This window comes from Mus musculus, chromosome 4, assembly GCF_000001635.26.
Source record: "Mus musculus strain C57BL/6J chromosome 4, GRCm38.p6 C57BL/6J".
NCBI lineage: Eukaryota > Metazoa > Chordata > Mammalia > Rodentia > Muridae > Mus > Mus musculus.
The window spans coordinates 84,110,347-84,125,679 of record NC_000070.6 but is presented as its reverse complement, the minus strand read 5'-3'; the positions used below and the strand labels follow the sequence as shown (position 1 = coordinate 84,125,679).

At 45.8% G+C, this 15,333-nt stretch overlaps 1 long non-coding RNA gene across 1 annotated transcript; it reads right to left on the bottom strand.

Moving 5' to 3' along the window:
• Positions 1 to 12,517: 12,517 nt before the first annotated feature.
• Positions 12,518 to 15,333, bottom strand: Gm42310. The gene is made up of 3 exons (XR_881393.2): positions 14,505 to 15,333; positions 13,696 to 13,857; positions 12,518 to 12,850 (listed from the first exon to the last, which is right to left on the bottom strand). It is a non-coding gene; the product is annotated as a predicted gene, 42310 (long non-coding RNA).

Below are 15,333 nucleotides of genomic sequence, written 5' to 3'. Positions count from 1 at the left end.
TATAAACATGTCTCTGTCTCCCTTTCTCTCTGTCCCTCTCTGTCTCTGTCTGTCTGTCTGTCTGTCTGTCTCTCTGTCTGTCTCTCTGTCTCTCTCTCTGTCTGTCTGTCTGTCTGTCTGTCTCTCTCTCTCTCTCTCTCTCTCTCTCTCTGTGTGTGTGTGTGTGTGTGTGTGTGTGTGTGTGTGTGTGTGTGTGCACGCCTGAGTGTTATGCACACATGGGTGCAGGTTCACGCAGAGGCCAGTTCAGGGAGTCAGATCCCCTGGAGCTGGAGTACTAGGCTGTTGTGAGCAGCTTGATCAGGCTCTGGGATGCTAGCTCAGGTCCTCTGTAAGAGCACCAAGTGCATTTAACCCCTGAGCCATCTCCCCAGCTCCTCAAAAGTACTTGCCAAAGCCGAGAATGTGGTTTTCTCTCCTGTCCCCCCGCTTGACTAGACTGTCAGAAACTGCCAAACAAGCCTGGCAAGAGAAAAAACAGAACATGCAATATCACAGGAGAGCAGAGCTGCTCTGAGAGAAGCCTGGAAGGGTGTTCCATTGCTTTATGAACGTAGGGGCCCTCTCCTCCCAGGGATTCTTCGGTTGAGGGCAGTGCTGTTGGTGAGCGTGAAGTACCAAGCAGAACTGGCTATGGGCAGTTTGCCTGCCTCTGGCTTCACAGACTCTGTGCAGCAGGTGAGGTCGGAGCTGATGAAGCTCGGGACAGATTCTGTACTAGCACCAGCCCCGCCTGAAACCTGCTTCTTTCTGTTTCCAAACCCAATATTTGGAATCATGCAACAACAACAACATCAGAAATGCTTACTGGCACACAGTGAACTCAGAGTAAAAGCAAAGGCTAACCTCTCTTTCATTCCCCAACATACTTTGAATTCCACTATATAAAAATGCAGGGCCTGGGTAAGTGGCTCAATGGGTAAGGGCACTTGCTGTGCAAACATGAGGACCAGAGTTCAAATCCTGAGACCCCCATGTAAAAAACAGTCATATCTGTGCATGTCTGTAACGTTGTCATGGGGAACAGAGGCAAACATCCCTGAAGGCTCACAGGCTGACCAGCCCAAGTGAAACACAAGCTTCCATATACTGAATGCCCATCTCAAGAGAATAAGGTAGAGCTTTATAGAGTCTCCTTTGGCCTCTCTACACCTGTGTTCAGAATACGAGCACCTGTACGTTCATATGCACGCAACACACACACACACACACACACACACACACACACACACACACACAATTTAATATAAAAAGATACAAACCACTAATTATCTTGGATCAGAGGGAACACTTCTATGGTGATTTTCACAAAGAAATAAACAGAAGAAATTAGACTTCATTTTGTGAACACTCTTTTAAGAAAATGAACCTTCAGATGTTCATCAGACAAGTTGAGTGCTAAAGGAATTATAAGAAGCAAGAAGGACTAGGCTTGAGTTCAGGCCGGTGTGTACTGAAAGTCTGCTCACTGATTGTGACATCGAGGATATTTGGTTTCTCAGTTGCCTTATGTGTGCTGATTGTACTTCCAGGTGGTGTCATAAGAGTAAACTGAGACAGTCTAACTAAGTCGAGCCTTGTAGCTACGCCATGGGATCTTTCCAGAATTGCTGTTCCTCCTTTTACCTAAAAAGGTGATTTTAAAATGTGCACTTGTTTGTGTCACTTGCTTTAAGATTCTAGTGGTGCCAGTTTGTTGTTTTGAGAACTGATTTCCACAATGCTCCTCTCTTAAGAACAGTATGTTTGCAGCGTATTCCCCTGGTTTCACCAGCTTAGGTGGACAGAGGCAAGATTCTGCTGCTGCTGCTGCTCCTCCTCCTCCCCCTCCTCCTCCTCCTTCTTTTTTTTATCCTGCTGCTTCTGCTTTGCTTTCCTCCTCCTCCTCCTCCTCCTCCTCCTCCTCCTCCTCCTCCTCCTCCTCCTCCTCCCCCTCCTCTTCCCCCCCTCCCCCTCCCTCTCCCCCTCCTCCTCCTTCTCCTCCTTCTTTTCCTCCTCCTCTTCCTCCTCCTCCTCTTCCGTTTTCTCTTATTAAAACTGGATTTGTTTCATACAATGTATTCTGATTATGCTTCCCCTCTCCCAGCTCCTTCCAGTTCCTTGCATCATCCCTCCCATCACTCCACTCACACCCATACCCTTTCTGTCTATTATTACAAAACAAAGCATCTAAAATAATAATAATAATAATAAAATGAAATAAAATAAGAGAAAACAAAAACAAATCAGATTCAGTCAGAATAACCAGAAGAAGAAAAAATACCAGAGGAAAAGCATAAGAAACACATGTAGACGCACAGACTCACATGTTCACATACTCAGGAATCCCACAGCAAAATTGAAAGCCCATATCTGTGTGTGTGTATGCACAAAGCCTGTAAAGTTTAAAAAAATAACAAAATATTATGAGACAAAGAACCTCCAGAGATGCCATTGAGTTTATTTTGTATTGGCCATCTATTACTGGGTATTCGGTCTGCCCCTAAGTGTGGTTTGTATACCCAATGAGACTCCATTGAGGAAACTAACTTTTTCTCTGCAACTAGAGGTGGCTTCTAGGGTTAAGAATTGGGCTTGTGTCCATGTCTCCTCTCAGAGCTGGGACTCCATCTGCTGTAGACTCATACGGAACCTGAGCGTGCTGCCTCAGTCTCTCTCTGTGAGTTTGTATGTGTCCCATGTGTGGTGATGAGAGATGTCAAGCTGGGGCTCTCTCTCCCCCATTATTTGGCAATTTCATTTAGATTGCCTACATAGATGTATATATTTTCGGATGCTTTTACTGTATTAGGTTTCCATATGACCCCTCAAACGGCCCTCGGTTCAAGCTTCCCATATTCTCTCCCTCTCCTCCCTTTTCTCCCCTTCCCTGTCTGATCCCCATTCTAGTCACATATACACACCCTTGTCCCTCTATGTCTATTGTATTTCCACTCCCTAGGGAGATTCATCCATCCACCAAGTCTCTTACTCTGTATCTAACCTCAGTGGTTATACAGATTGTGGGCTCTACCTGCTTAATTCTTCATTTGATTGGAGTTGTTTCTAAGCTTGGTCATAATACGGCCCATTGCATAGCTGGTCAGTACTCCTGGAGACAACAGGATGATACCAGAGAAGCCTCCTGGCTTTATGGAACTTTAATGTGAGTCGTGGAGTCACGTGATACCACAGCTGCATGCTTATGCTATCACTTACTGGAAGGCTCCAACTATTCGAGTAGGTGCAAGGTATTCTGGGAATTTGAAACTCAGAACTTGTCTCGGTTAGGAAGCTCAGAAGTTATCTTGAGGATGCAGTGCTGGAGCCTAGGGAATGGCCTGCCAAGGATGAACAGATGGAAGGGGAAAGAAAAGCAACAATGACAATAAACGCCTGTGGGTGGAGCAGGTATTTAATGCCTTGCAACCCACAGGGCTGGTAGCCCATGCCAAGTACCCCGGTGTTCCACTTAGGAGCAGTGCAGCCCTGCCGGGGACTTGATGAGATTAGACTGATGTTTTGAAATGAGTACTAGAGACAGAAATGGGGAGACAGGCATGTAGATATTAGAGATGGGGTAGCCAATAGCTTGAAGGGAATGTGGGCAGAGCATGACAAAGAGAGCTAAAAAGATCTGAGGATCATGTAGGAGATAAAACTAACAGGACAGTGAAGAAGGTGTGTAGGGGCCTCAGGACAGGGTGGTCAAAGGAGAAGTTTTGAGGGGGAAGGAGGGCCTAATTCCTAATACTCTGTGAGGTGGGTGGAAGGTAGAGACTGGGTGGGACCCACTGAGATGGCGAGTACTGGAAGGCACTGACAACACGGGGACTCACTGAGTTCTCTTTTGGGCACATCGACCTTGTGAACACCATGAAAAACACAAGCATTGTCAAGGAGCAATTTCATTCCGTGGACCTGGAGGTTGGAGAAGTCTGGGCCGGGTGTAATTGAAACCATGGGTATTATTTTTGGATGCGGTCCTTAGAAACACCCAGAGGTGAGGGTCGTGTGCAAGTTCTAATTAAGGCTGTGTTCCTAGAGGAGCCTGCTGAGGGGCTGGCGCGGATCAGGGAAGCAGCAGCCAAGCAAGGGTGTGCTCTCAGGAAAATCCCGAAGAGGGTGTGATCTTCAAGGGGGCCCTGGAGAGTAAATTATCCCTCACAGCTTCCCCCAGTCCAACGCCAAGGAGACTCTGCAGCACGAGGATACAAAATCTCTAGGATCTTGAGGGTACTTTCTCCCCCACAGGCTCAGGCATGACTGGATGCTCAGCAACGCACAGCACAGAAGCCTCACAGAGAGACTCCAGGGCAAGGACACAGAGTGCTGACACGCCACTCCTCAGCTGGACATGGTTGCTTAGGGAAAGGGAGGGAGATGAGGGGAAAGATGCTCAAGGCCCTGTGGTGAGCCATGGCCATGTGCTGACTGGAACAGAATTTATAACAAAGACAGTTGTTGTCTCACTTCTGCTTTGCAGAAGCTCAGGACACGAATTTCTGTCTCCATTGAAGGTTCAGTATAGGCTTGGGGAGGCTAAGAACCCATCTAGCTAATGGACAGATGGGAGTTCAGCACCCTTCCCCCACCCTTGACCTAATGTTCCTTCTCATAGGACAAAGGATGCTGGTGGGATGGAGCAGAGTAGGCAGGGGATACAACCTTCTTCCCCGAATCATTAGACCTAGTCAGATTCACGATTAGTGCTCACCGACCAGAATCTCACAACTGGGGGTAGGGCGGGAAGGGAAGCTTGTATTTTGGAGACCCCGACATCAAGCACCCTAGAATTATGATTTTGTATGAGTCAGAGGGGTGAGGGAAGAGGCTTGGAACATTCAAATCAAGACCATGACTTTGCATGCTCAGCAGCCTAGCTGGGCTCTGGAGCCACCCCTCTGCACCCTGGGAGACAAGAGAGGATACAGGGAAGGCATAGGGAAGCATGTTTGATAGTCTCTGCTGCTCAGAGCACACTCCCCGGGCCTGGACTCACTGTACCCAGGCTTTGAGTTTATTTTCTTCCCCCAGGGAAGCTGTATTGACTTTGTCCATTAAGCAGGCTTGCTTGATGTCTGCTGACCCAGGTTCCTTCTCCCTCAGGAAAGCCCGTGGCCTGAGATCAGCAGAGGTGTGCGAGTCCCCAGGCTTCTCGGGTCCAGAGGGACAGTGTCTGGAGGCCTTGGACTCTGGGTTGGGATGCAGGGGCATGCCTGTGGGAGACGGAGCATGACCCTCTGTTTGCCAAATCTCCAGCTCAAGGACCAGTGAAGAAAATTGGAACTAATAATACCTGCCCCCGGAATTGCCTGGGACTAATTAGGAGACTGATAACGCACAGTGTGTGCCTAGGATGAAAATGAGTTATGGTCTCGTTATTAATATAGCTGGCTGGATGATTAGTTTACATAAAACAAGGCCACTTCTCAATAAGCCAGAGGTCATTAGGCATCTGCCCAGGGTGACTTAAAGAGAACAGCCTATGCGTGAATTTGCAAAGAATTACCACAGAGCTGGAGGCAGCAAAGCAAAAATGTCCTGCCCTGCTTAGTAAATAAAACGCAAGACTCCAATGTGATGCCATGTGCTATTTTTCCCCTTATAGACAATACTTTCCATAGAATTAGACATTAATATTAAAAGTAAAAGGGGGTGGGGGAAGGTGAAACTTAAAACCAATGTAAATTGGAAGCAAACTAGTGTTCATTTCCTGTGGAGGAATTTTATATTTTTAATGGAGTTACTGTGGCTTTTTATTTCTGCGTAAGGGTGAAGAGTCAAAGTGTGTGCATTTCAGGCTTCCAAGTGTGCGTCGTTATAGGAGCAGGCCCTTAAAATCACCAACACGCCCCAGGCGTTGCTCCCGCATAACTAATGTCACCCTGGCAGGGCCAGGGAGGGCCCTTTGACTCCCCTGGAAGTTATGTAGGGGTGAGGGAAGTGTCAAGAATGCAGGATTAGGCCCCATAATTGAGCCTGTCATTAGCAGGAGAGGCAGGCTGGCCAGTGTGCCTTCCTAAGCTGGAATATTTTATGAGATGAAGACAGGACTCCTTCGGTATAAAGCAGATAGAGGGTATTTCTGTAAGCTGGCAATCTCACAATCTCACAATCTCTCTCTCTCTCTTCCTCTCCTCCCCCCACTCTGTGTATGTGAGTGTGTGTATGTGTGTGTGTGTGAGTGTGTGTGTGTATGTGTGTGTGTGTGTATGTGAGTGTGTGTGTGTGTGTGTGTATATGTGAGTGTGTGTGTGTGAGTGTGTGTGAGTGTGTGTGTGTAAGAGAGGAGACTATGCTTGGCTAGCTCTGCAGCATTCTCTATATTCTTTATAACAGATCCCAGAAATCTGAGATTATCCTTTAGATTAGAGTAAGCTTCACTTCAAACACAAAAATCAGAAAGACATTTCAAAAAGTTGGCCCTTCTTTTACCCTTTTAAGAAGCCAGCTAGATCCCACTGAAACTACCCCAACTCTGGGTGCAGCATAAACAGTGTGGGGGTCAGAGGAAGAGCATTGTCTCTGTAAGTCCCAGGTAGACTGCCATGCTGAGACATCCACCACTCCCCTTGGAGGATGGGGATGATGAAGGCAGAGTACCTGGCCACAGCATGATCACACTGGCTGGGGCAACCTGAATTCTGCAGCCACTTCTCACATCCGTACTAGTGCTTTCTAAGTAACCTTTATCTGCTTATTTATTTAGAGTCTGCCTCAATATGTAGGCTGCTTCCCTACTGCTAGCACAAACACACACACACATATACACACACACACACAGACCACACATTACACCACAAACATACACACACACACCACACACACACACAGACCACCCCCTACACACTACACATACCATACACACACAGACACACACACACACACAGACACACACACACACAGACACACACACACCAAACTCACCAAACTCATACACACCCTACACAGACCATACACACACAGACCACACACCACACAGACCACATATAGACCACACACACACACACACACAACACACACAACATATACCCTACACATACCGACACATCACACACATATACATACCAAACCACACCACACACACACACCATACACACACACACACACACATACCACACAGCACACATGCATACACATACCACACACCACACACATACACATACCACACACCCCACACACACAGACCACACACACATACCCCACATACACCACACCATACCACACCACACACCACCACACCACCATACCACACACACTCACATATACCACACACATACCACACCACACCACACCACCACCACCACCACCACCACCACCACCACCACCACCACCCCCCATACACACACTGTCCCGGTTGGACAAAGCAGGAAGGTCACCTGGAAACCTCATGTGCTACCCTAGTGTTTTAGATGAGGACATTTCTAATACATCCAGTTTCCCTCTAGCTGTCAGTGATGGTGACTGAACTTGGTGGATGTTTGGGATGTAGGTTCAGAATAGATGGTCTGTAGTTCATCTTTCTGGAGTGATCGGAGAGCAGAACCTGCTCTCTATTGAGGCCACTCCCAAGACATAGAAAGAAAACCATGGCGACGGCATTTTAAGGAGTGTTTATCTTTCTGTTCTCTGGAGGGAATCGAAGAGGGCAGGCTGAGCTATCTGGGAGTCTCTAATGTGGTAGCATACTATTGATGTTCAGTGGCAAAGGAGCTCATTTGAATAGATTCATTTTTCATCCCTTTGGAAACTGTGATTCAACCTAGATTCTTCTACGTTCATTCATCATGATATCCCTGGTGCTTGGCCAGTGTCAGGTACAATGTAAGCAAGGAGTAATTATCCAGTGAATACGTGTGTTACCCTTTACGAGACCTCTTAGTTTGTCACTCACTGTCTTGCTTAGGGTTTTTATTGCTGTGAAGAGACACCATGACCACAGTTAGGCTTATAAAGAAAAACTTTTAATTAGGACTGGCTTACTGTTCAGAGGTTTAGCCCACTATTGTCATGGTAGAAAGCATGGTAGCTTGCAGGCAGACATGGTACGGGAGAAGGAGCTGAAGGTTTTACATCTTGATCCACAGGCAGCAGAAATAACTGTCACACTAGGTCTAGCTTGGACCTCTTCCAACAAGGCTACACCTCCTAAAAGTGCCACTTCCTATGGGACAAACATTCAAACACATGAAACACAATAGGGTCATACCTACTCTAACCAGCACAATGCCCTAACTAAGTTTTATGTCATGATGGTAAGGTGGCAGTTCTGTGTGTGCATTGAAAGAGCACTTTGCTGGCCAAGTCAGGCAGGTTCTGCTGGTATACAAGGGTCTTTGGTCATCCTGCTATATCTGTCTATAACCATTCCTTTATCAGCAGGAAGAACATCTTTCTCTTATTACAACTCTTAGGAGAAAGGAGAAGAAAGAGGAAGGTGCTGGAGAGAATGTTCTATCTGAAGTCTGGTCTGCTGAGAGGGTTTGAGCCTGGGGATGTGTCATTCCAGATGTGGGACTAGACTGTGAACCTTGGTAGCAGTGGCTTGGGAGGCCTCTCTTGTCCTTGATTCTCCTCTATCCACAGCTCTGCTCTGAGTACACTGCACCAACAGTCAGGCTTAAAAAGGGTGCTCCAGTCAGCACTAAGAAAGCCAGGGCCAAAGAACAAGGAAGGACAGATGGACTGCTGGTGACCATGAAGCAGACTTGCATACTTGTTTAAGTTAGGGTTTTACTGCTGTGAACAGACACCATGACTAAGTCAATGACCAAGCCCCAGTTGGGGCTGGCCTACAGGTTCACAGATTCAGTCCAATATCAAACTGAGAGCATGGCAGCATCCAGGAGGCATGGTGCAGGAGGAGCTAAGAGTTCTACATCTTCATCTGAAGGTTGCTAGCAGAATACTGGCTTCCAGGCCCACACCAACAGTGATATACCTACTCCAACAAAGCCATACCTCCAAATAGTGTCACTCCCTGGGCCAAGCATATACAAACCATCACAACACTGTAGACTCACCTATATTCTCTTCTGGACTCAGAATCAAACAGACTCTTGGAAGTTCTCTATTTAGTTTTAAACTACTGTCCCCTCCATGTGTGTGGGTGTACTTGTGTCTGTCTGTCTCTCTTCCTCCATTTCTCTTTCTCACTCTCTGTGTGTCTGCACTAGCTGAGAAACCTGAGAAATTCCGTGTTTGTACTTCCAATTCCTATCTTTTTATTAAAAGCAGTCAATGACATTGTAGATGTCTCTTCAGTAGTTAGTAGATAAGGAAAGGGCAAACTTCATACCAAAACACAGCCGAAATTTCACACAACTTCATCTCTAACTTGGTATGGAAAAGGGTCTGTATGCAGAATTAAATCCAACCTAACAAGAGCAAGAACAACAACAGAAACAACAGCAACAACAACGTAGTCTTGAGCATCAGTAGTAGCAGCCTTAACAAGCACTCTTCCAATAGTACTCTTTATAGGTATTAAATTCTGAACAATTTATGTGTTTTAGCTAGTTTAATCCTCCCAACAATTTTATGACTTGAGAAGTCATGTTATGTCCACTTTACAGATGAACAAACTGAGCCACAGAAAAGCTAAGTAACATGACCAAAATCACATAGCCAATATGTGGTCCACTTGTAACCTCAACCCTAGAAGTTTATTTAGTTCCACAGCCTGAGCCCTTGATCACTATGAGGTCTGTATTAGTTTTGTTGGTTCAAATAATTATGTTGCCCAATTACTTGAGATTTCTAACTAGATACTAGAGGTTATTTAACTAAGCGACTCAAGTTTTATCATTAAAATGCTTTGTAAGTTTTCTTAAGCTAGACTAATTTTAATTTTATGTATATGCGTGTTTTGCCTGCATGCATCTCTATGTACCACATGTGTGTCGTGGCAGTAGAGGCCAGAAGAGGGCATTGGATTCCCTGGAACTAGAGTTGGTAGTTGGTTGGTAGTTGCCACGTGGGTACTAGGAATCAAACCCAGGTCCTTGGCAAGAACAGCCAGTGCTTTTAAGTGCTGAGCCATATCTCCACACACGTTCCCAATGCTATTTTAAATGCTTCTATGTTGTATTATTTGGAAAGAAGGGAAAATGTCTGTTTATCCACAGCACACCGCAGAGGCCCTTCCTCCAGGTCTTGGTGAATTATAAAGTCTCTTCTGACATGTCTCTTTTCTATTTATCATCAACTGACACAACTTCAACTACACCTCAAGGAAAGAAAGGGACTATACCCCAGCACCTCCCCCCTCCAATCTAACCCAGAAGTACATTTAGCTTTAGCTGCAAGTAACAGAAAATCTGGGAGGGGCTTAAGCAAAATTAGACGTTTCTTCCATAGGAAAAAAACCTTGAAGCCTGCTTTCGTAACACGGGAGTGTCAGAATTGATTCTCTGTATTTGTCTTGATGTTGACATGAGGTGACATATCTATGTCCGAGATGGAAGGGGACGCCAGCCTTTACAGAATTCCCCAGCAGACTTGGGTTTCTACTTTATTGGCTGAAAGAATTACAAAAGAGGCTGAGGAAAATCCTATGTAACTTTCCCAGATGCTTGGTTGAAAAGAGGTAGTAGAAAAGTTAAAAGACATGTTAAGTGAAAAAAAAAAAAAACATACATGCTTACCACATTTTCATTAACAAGGGAAGCTGGACAATCTAGTGAGGTAGGATGAAGAGGCAACGCTGGGGGAGAGGCTGGCACAGCCCCTCTGTCTGCCCACGTGGCTTTCTGTTCCCAGGCATGCAATTTCCCTGACCCACTCATCTCCCCGCAGACATTGGTTTGGCTTCATCATGCTTGAGCGCATGTCTGGATGTTTTAATGATGTGACCATCTTGCATTGTGACATGATGTGGTCTCCAGACACTGATCAGAACCAATCTGTCTGGATGAGCCATGGCCACATCTCAGCAAGTTTGGCCAGGGACCCAGGACCAGCTCGCTGTGTCAAGGGAGTTCTATGGAGGGTTTTTAAATCAGTTTCTCTGCATCAGGATGAAGAAGCCTGGGGTCAGACTCAGGGCTCACAGTTCTCCCTCTTCCTGACTCCCTCCCCCAAGCTCTGGACATGCAGATGGCTCTCAATAAATACTTGATGGATAAACTCACATTCCTGGTGACTGATCAAAGATGTGTCACTTATTATGAAGTATGCCAAGAAAGTCACTCACCCATTTGTCCAGTAAGCACTTTAGTGATTTAATCTGTGAACCAATTACTTCAATACAGTCTCTAGAAATGGACCTGTTCATCCTTTGAAGTGGGTTAATTGTCAACTGACATTTCAACTGTGTTTATTGACCTGACAGTCACTGGGGCCTTCCATAACATCAGGCACAGTGCGTGGCACAGGAGAACACAGAAGGAAATGAGATGCTGCCAACCTGGACCGAGAGGGGAGTGGGCTCAACATTCATGGCAAGAATGCGACCAGTCGCAGGGGAGGCTGTTATCAAAGCTTGGTGGATTCGAGGAGGAGAGTGACTCACAGCCTGGAGAAATTGTGGGGCTGTGTAATTAGATTGGCTGCAAGAGTCCTTAGATATTCTAAGCTGATGGCCAGCCTGGCTTCAGAATGGTGTCTGGGGTATGGCTCTGTTGGGATCCCTGGTTGAGTAGAGAGTGAGAGCATGCTGTGTCTTGGAGAGCAATTTCACACGTGCTTCAAGTTGCTCTCTTCAAGACACAGGATGAAGAAGACCATCAAGAGGAAGGGTGCTGTGGGAAGCTCAAGGCCGAGTCCTTTCCCAAAGGATGGCAGGGCACACATTTAACTTGCTTCCTTTCCCATGATCCACCTGCACAACTTTGTCTTCTTGGAGGGAAAAGAGGGAGGTGTGATGGGATGCTGAGGAGGGGCAGCCCATGGGTGAGGTGGTCTGAGGCAGAGTGACTCTACAAAACACTCCTCACAAATGGGCCAATTGGAGAAGCAAACACAAACATATTTTGGGGGGCATTTTCTTCATTTATAGGAGATAACTTTATCACACACACATGGATTAGGAGGGAATGTGTGTTCTTGCAATATACACAGAGTCTTTGGTGACTGTTGCAACAGAGCTCAGGAAAGCCACACTACTCCATGGCCACAAAGTGTCATAGTGGATCGTAGACTTGGCAGCAAAGGGCAGTATGCAGTCTGTGTTAAGAGATGGGCAGGAAATCGTGCCATAAACCTGTGGGAGAGGGTGGAGCTTGAAGTGGGTGGCCCTAGAAACTGATGAATGGCTCCATCTCATATATATAGTTAGTTTCTGACTCATAAAAGGAAGCTGAAATGAACCTCTGGGACATTTCTAAACTAGCTATATGTGAGCCTTTAAGAAAAAATCTCCATCCACAATTTCATATCACATGCACGTGTGTACACATTCCATGAACTCCAATCATATTCACCCAATGTACTTCAGCATAGTCCATTCCTGTCCCCTTCCTGTTCCTGCTGAATCCTTTCTTTACAGGTTCCCCTTCTTCTATCATGACTGTGTGACCCGCTGTGTTTAGTTATGGTTGTTTGCATGAACATGACAATGACGATGATTAATGGAACACAGGCAACTTCTCAGTGACAATGATGGTGATTAATGGAACATGGGCAACTTACCAGTGACTATACCCCAGGGACAATACCTCCACTCCCCAGCAACTGTTGACAACCCGTAGTTTTCAGGAAGGACTGAGGCATCCATGGCAACAGGTAGATTTACTTTGTCTAGAAGTTGTCCAGAGGTTTGTCATCAGTATTGGCCCCAAGGTGAAGTATCTCACTGAGCATTCCGTGTGCTGCCTAGACAGTGTGGATGCTGTTCCAAGACAGTCCCCTTTGTCCACTCACTGCTGTCCTAAAGATGCAGAAGCTGAGGTAAGGGAAATCATGCAGCATTAAGGAGAATTGATAGCACTGAGTACCATGAGGTCCAAGCATCCAGGTTTCCAGTTCCTGGGCCAGAAAGTAAAACCAAGCTTCCTTTTCCTCTCATGGGAACAACTGCTAACACCTTGGCTTCAGACTTCTACTTTACAGGGCTGATAAAAAAAAAATGCTGAAAAGGTGGTGAGGTGCTGGTTGCTCAGCTCTCCAGACAAGGGTACTTCCTTGAAAGAGCATTAGAGTAGGTTAATGCACTCCAGATCCAACTCTTTTCTATCAGTTCTAGCGATGGCCATCAACAATGTGGGGTCAGAGAGCAGAGAATAAAAAGGAAAGCCTAAGCCTGGCATACAGAATTCCTTTTCCCTTTGCCAATTGTCTTTAAAGTGTTACTGAATTCGTTAGGCAACTTAATGAGTCAAGTTTACTGTTGGTGGAATGTTCATAGAAGAATTGTGTGCCTCTGCATATTAGCTGTAACCAGAGCTTGGAGCCTAGAGCTGAGGATCAAGGAGTACAGGAGAACTCTTTCCTAAGACATTTGCTTGTCCTGCAAGGTGCCATCTAGGTACCCAGCGCTCTCCAGGGTGGGAAGCAGATGAGTAAAAGCAGATGATTGAAAAGGTGGGGGTCTAGCATGCAAACCCGGCAGCTGTCTGACCACACGGAACTGTTCACATTTCAGACGTACCTCACAAACTAGAAACTGGTCTAGAAGGTAATGGTAATCGCTTTCTGCCAATTACATCTAGACTAAGCAGAGGCTTGAAGTCAGAAATTGAGACTGTGGAAAGATCAGTGGGTAAGAGCACTTACTATGTAAATATGAGACGGCAAGTTCACATCCCATTGTATACATAAGAAAAGTCTGGGTGCCGTCCTGTCCTTTATCTCTGCTGTGAGATGTAGGTAGGTGAGGACTGGAGGGTCACAGGAGCTTTCTGACCACCAGCCTAGCTGCAGATTCAGTGAGACACCCTGCCTCAGAGAAAGAAGGCAGAGAGTTTTCATCAGTGTGTAGTCACAGGTTTGCACATCTACACACATGTTTTCATACACACTGTGCTCATACACAGGCATATAAACACACACAGTAACAAAATAAATAAAGACAAAAATTTGAATTAGACATTAAGCTGGAAGAAGCTGTGTGAGTGAGGGCTTAGGAGATGGCTAATTTGACAAACTGTTCACTACTCGCGCTCAGAGAACCCCCATTCTATCCTCAGAATCCACACTGAAAAGCCAGGATGGTGGCACACAACCGTAATAGCAGCACTGAGAAGACAAGAGATAGGAAAATCACTAGGATTTGCTAGCTGGCAGGTCTATTTGGCAATTTCAAGGTTAATAAAAAGATCCTGTCCCAGAAGAGCACCTGAAGTTTATCTCTGGCCTAACACACACACACACACACACACACACACACACACACACACACACACACACACACTGTGGTCCTGTCCATGAAATGTTTTTCTTTGTCTACTGAATAATATTCAATAAGAGATTCTACATTGAAGTTATATGTTGTATCAGGCTTGGAAGAAAACATACATATACATAGACACTATTTCACTCAGTTTTCACAAGCCCACAAGACAAGTACTCTTATTACAATTTACCTTTTACAGAAGAGGAGGTGAGACGCAGAGAGATTAGTCACTTTCCCAAAGTCCCAGCGATGATCAGAGATGAGACACAATTTGAACCCTAGCCTTGCTTGACTCCTGGGACCATGTTCTTAACTCTGTCTCTGCCACCCTGATATTTACTGAATGCCTGCGATACGGAAGGTGTTTCTGGTGTGCTGTGTAGCTAGATGAGCCATCAAGGGTGCCTCAAATGTGACAGTCTTAGTTTCTGTCTTCCGAGACTACATACAACGTCAAGCTTTCCATTAAATAGCAAGATGTGTTCAGAATTAAGACATTGTTTTTGCTGAGAACAGAGAGGAGGTGTGAATTCCGAAAAGGAAGGGAAATAAGACCTCAAGAGAAGGAATCATAGGAGCACCTTAGGCCTGAGATTTAGGGAAATGAAATACAAAAGGGCCTCAGGCAAAGACAATGCTGGGAGAGAATGTAGTTTGTCATGGTGGCAACTGGCCTCGAAAGAGAAAGGAGGAGCTGAGCTGAGGGAGAGGTAGAAGTGAATTGGAGAAAGGTAGTGTGTTCAGTGTGTGTGTGTGTGTGTGTGTGTGTGTGTGTGTGTGTGTGTGTTTAAAGACATACCCTCAAGTCTGCTATAGTTAAAAGTGGAAGAATAGACAGGTCGCATGGAAACAGAGTGCAGAGGGGGAATGGAAGGAAGAGCGAGAACAGAAGGCAAAAGATCACAGGAGAGGTAAGAAGAAAGCCCGAGGTAGCACAAAGCCCCAGGGAAGAAAGTGTAGCAGTGGAGAGGTTGTTTAATCAGCTTCGCCTTAGGCAGCCCCGCTTAAATAAAGGATGT